Below are 3,918 nucleotides of genomic sequence, written 5' to 3'. Positions count from 1 at the left end.
TGTGCCTGATGAACTCTGGACGGAGGTTCGTGACATTGTAAAGGAGACAGGAACCAAGACCATCCCCATGGAAAAGAAATGCAAAAAAGCAAATTGGCTCTCTGAGGAGGCCTTACAAATAGCTGTGAAAAGAAGAGAAGTGAAAAGCAAAGGTGAAAAGGAAAGATATAAGCATCTGAATGCAGAGTTCCAAAGAATAGCAAGGAGAGATAAGAAAGCCTTCCTCAGTGATCAATGCAAAGAAATAGAGGAAAACAACAGAATAGGAAAAACAAGAGATCTCTTCAAGAAAATTAGAGATTCCAGGGGAACATTTCATGCAAAGATGGGCTCGATAAAGGACAGAAATGGTATGGACCTAACAGAAGCAGAAGATATTAAGAAGAGGTGGTAAGAATACACAGAAGAACTGTACAAAAAAGATCTTCACGACCAAGATAGTCACGATAACGTGATCACTGACCTAGAGCCAGACATCTTGGAATGTGAAGTCAAGTGGGCCTTAGAAAGCATCATTATGAACAAAGCTAGTGGAGGTGATGGAATTCCAGTTGAGCTATTTCAAATCTTGAAAGATGATGCTGTGAAAGTGCTGCACTCAATATGCCAGCAAATTTGGAAAACTCAGCAGTGGCCACAGGACTGGAAAAGGTCAGTGACATCCACAACTGGGCATTATTTTTGCTTTGGCTCCATCCCATCATTCTTTTTGGATTTATTTCTCCACTGAACTCCAGTAGCATATTGGGAACCCACCAACCTGGGGAGTTCCTCATTCAGTACCCTATCACTTTGCCTTTTCCTACTGTTCATGGGGTTAGGGTAAGGTTCAGGGTCAGGATCAGGGTTAGGGAGCCTCCTACCTCCAACCTCCCCAACCCCCCCCCCCCCCGCTCCGTCTGCTGCCCCCGCCCCGACCGTCCTGTGGCTGCCGACTCTACCATCCCGCCCCGCCTCAAGGTCTCCCTCTCCGCCCGCTGCCCGCTGCTGCTGCTGCCACCGCCTCCTCCATTGAAGGGATGATGGGTAGGCGGCGGGGTCGGCAGTAGGGTTGCTCTGTGTGCGTGGGGAAGGGGGCCCGGGGCAGTCGGCCGTGGGTCTCTCCATCCCCTTCTCGGGACCCCTCCTTGCGGTCGCCTTCGTCCCGCACACGCGTGCCTGTGCCCTCCGAGACGCGACCTCAGATCAGACATGGCGACCCGCTAAATTTAAACATATTAGTCAGCAGAGGAAAAGAAACTAACCAGGAATCCCTCAGTAACGGCGAGTGAACAGGGAAGAGCCCAGCACCGAATCCCCGTCCCGCGGTGGGGTGCGGGACATGTGGCATACGAAAGACCCACTCCACAGCGCCGCTCGTGGCGGGGCCCAAGTCCTGATTGAGGCCCAGCAGTGGACTGTGTGAGGCCTTAGCGGCCCCCCGGCACTCCGGGCCCGGGACTTCCCGGAGTGGGGTTGCTTGGGAATGCAGCCCAAAGCGGATGGTAAACTCCATCTGAGGCTGAATACCGGCACAAGACCTATAGTTAACAAGTACCGTAAGGGAAAGTTGAAAAGAACTTTGAAGAGAGAGTTCAAGAGGGTGTGAAACCCTTAAGAGGTAAACGGGTGGGGTCCGCGCAGTCCGCCTGGAGGATTCAACCCGGCGGAGGGTCCGGCCGTGCCAGCGGCCCGGCAGATCTTTCCCGCTCCCCGTTCCTCCCGACCCCTCCACCCGCCCTCCCTCCGCCCCTCGCCACTCTCCCCTCCGTCTCTGGGTGGAGGTGGGCGGTGGGAGGGTCACAGGGGTGGGCGGGTGGGGTCGGCGGGGGACGGACCCCTGGCAGGTGACCGGGCGCTGCCGGGAGCATTTCCACTGGCTCCAGGACGGCTGGGAAGGCCGGTGGGGAAGGTGGCTCGGGGTTGCTCCGCCGTCGCGGCTGTGGGTCCACCCCCCCGTGTTACAGCACCCCAGCAGCAGCGCTCGCTGAATCCCGGGTCCACGGGAGGCCAGACCTGTCGCCGCGCTCTCCCCCTCCCGGCGGTTCCCCCCGCGGGGGCGCTCCCTCCAAGGGGAGTTCCCCGCGGGGCGCGCCGGTGTCCACCCCCCCCCCCCGCCAGCCGAGGGTGGCGCGTGGGGGTCTGGGGGGGCCGGGCCGCCACTCCTACGGCGCGACCGCTCTCCCACCCCAGCCCGCCTCCAACCGGGTGGGTTGGGGCCAGGCGGACTGTTCTCAGTGCGCTCCGGGCGGGTCGCGCTGTCGGGCCCAGGGGAGTTTTCTCGGTCACGCTGTTCGGAGAAGCAAGCGCACGGGGTCAGCGGCGATGTCCGCCACCCACCCGACCCGTCTTGAAACACGGACCAAGGAGTCTAACACGTACGGGAGTCAGGGGCTCGCACGAAAGTCGCTGTGGCACAATGAAGGTGAAGGCCGCCTTAACCAGCGGCCGAGGTGGGATCCTGAGGCCTCCCCAGTATACCAAGGGCGCACCACCGGCTCGTCTCGCCCGCCACGCTGGGGAGGTGGAGCATGAGCGCACATATTCGACCTGAAAGATGGTGAACTATGCCTGGGCAGGGCGAAGCCAGAGGAAACTCTGGTGGAGGTCTGTAGCGGTCCTGACATGCAAATCTGTTGTCCGACCTGGGTATAGGGGCAAAAGACTAATCGAACCATCTAGCAGCTGGTTCCCTCTGAAGTTTCCCTCAGAATAGCTGGCACTCTCGCAATGAAAACCCACGCAGTTTTATCTGGTAAAGCGAATGATTAGAGGTCTTGGGGCCGAAACCATCTCAACCTATTCTCAAACTTTAAATGAGTAAGAAGCCTGGCTCGCTGGTGTGGAGCCGGGCATGAAATGCTAGTGCCTAGTGGGCCACTTTTGGTAAGCAGAACTGGTGCTGCGGGATGAACCGAACACCGGGTTAAGGCGCCCGATGACGACGGTCATCAGACCCCAGAAAAGGTGTTGGTTGATATAGACAGCAGGACGGTGGCCATGGAAGTCGGAATCCGCTAAGGAGCGTGTAACAACTCACCTACCGAATCAACTAGCCCTGAAAATGGATGGTGCTGGAATGTCAGGGCCATACCCGGCCTTTGCCGGCAGTTGGAGAGGCGCGAGAGGGATGGGAGCCCGGGTAGGGGGGAAACCGAGGGGGAAGGACCCCCTCCCCCACCCACCCCCACCTCTCCCACCACGGACGCTCCGCGGGGGGAGGGGGGGGCGGCGGGACCGGGGGCGTCCGGGAGCGGCCGGTGCCCCAGTGGCAGAGGAGATACCCCCGCGGGGGCCCAGGCACCTGGGGGGCTGGCGGCAGCGGCTACTCTGGACACAGCCTGGCCCTTCCCGTGGATCGCCCCAGCTGTGGTGGGTGTCGCGGCAGCCCCCGGGGAGCCCTGCCGGTGCCAGCGAGCCCCAGCCATGCGCGGGGGGCCAGGGCACGTGCGGTGCGCTTGTGTGTGCGTGTCCACTGGCTGTCAGCGGCGGGGCATGGGGGCTCTCACCCTCCCCACTGCCCTGGCAGCCGTGCTTCGCCACGCCACCTGCCCCTGCCGCCCCTTGCGGCCCGTGGGCCCGGTACGCCATTCCCCACGCCGGGTGCGCCCCCGGGGCCTCATTTGCACGCAACGCCTCGCCTCGGCCCAGCGCCTAGCAGCCAAATTAGAACTGGTGCGGACCAGGGGAATCCGATTGTTTAATTAAAACAAAGCATTGGGAAGGCCCGAGGTGGGTGTTGACACATGTGATTTCTGCCCAGTGCTCTGAATGTCAAAGTGAAGAAATTCAATGAAGCGCGGGTAAACGGCTGGAGTAACTATGACTCTCTTCAGTTCAGTTCAGTCGCTCAGTCGTGTCTGACTCTTTGCGACCCCATGAATCACAGCACGCCAGGCCTCCCTGTCCATCACCAACTCCCGGAGTTCACTCAAACTC

The 3,918-nt window shown here is 60.0% G+C and overlaps 1 pseudogene; it reads left to right on the top strand.

Annotated features, from left to right (window-relative positions):
- Positions 1 to 1,198: 1,198 nt before the first annotated feature.
- LOC148778435 (28S ribosomal RNA) lies at positions 1,199 to 3,147 on the top strand (annotated as a pseudogene).
- Positions 3,148 to 3,918: the final 771 nt, after the last annotated feature.

Source organism: Moschus berezovskii, chromosome 2 (assembly GCF_049115385.1).
Source record: "Moschus berezovskii isolate FMDL1 chromosome 2, NW_MosBer_1.0, whole genome shotgun sequence".
Taxonomy (NCBI): domain Eukaryota; kingdom Metazoa; phylum Chordata; class Mammalia; order Artiodactyla; family Moschidae; genus Moschus; species Moschus berezovskii.
Note: the sequence above shows the minus strand (reverse complement) of the source record. Positions and strands in the feature narration are given on the sequence as shown.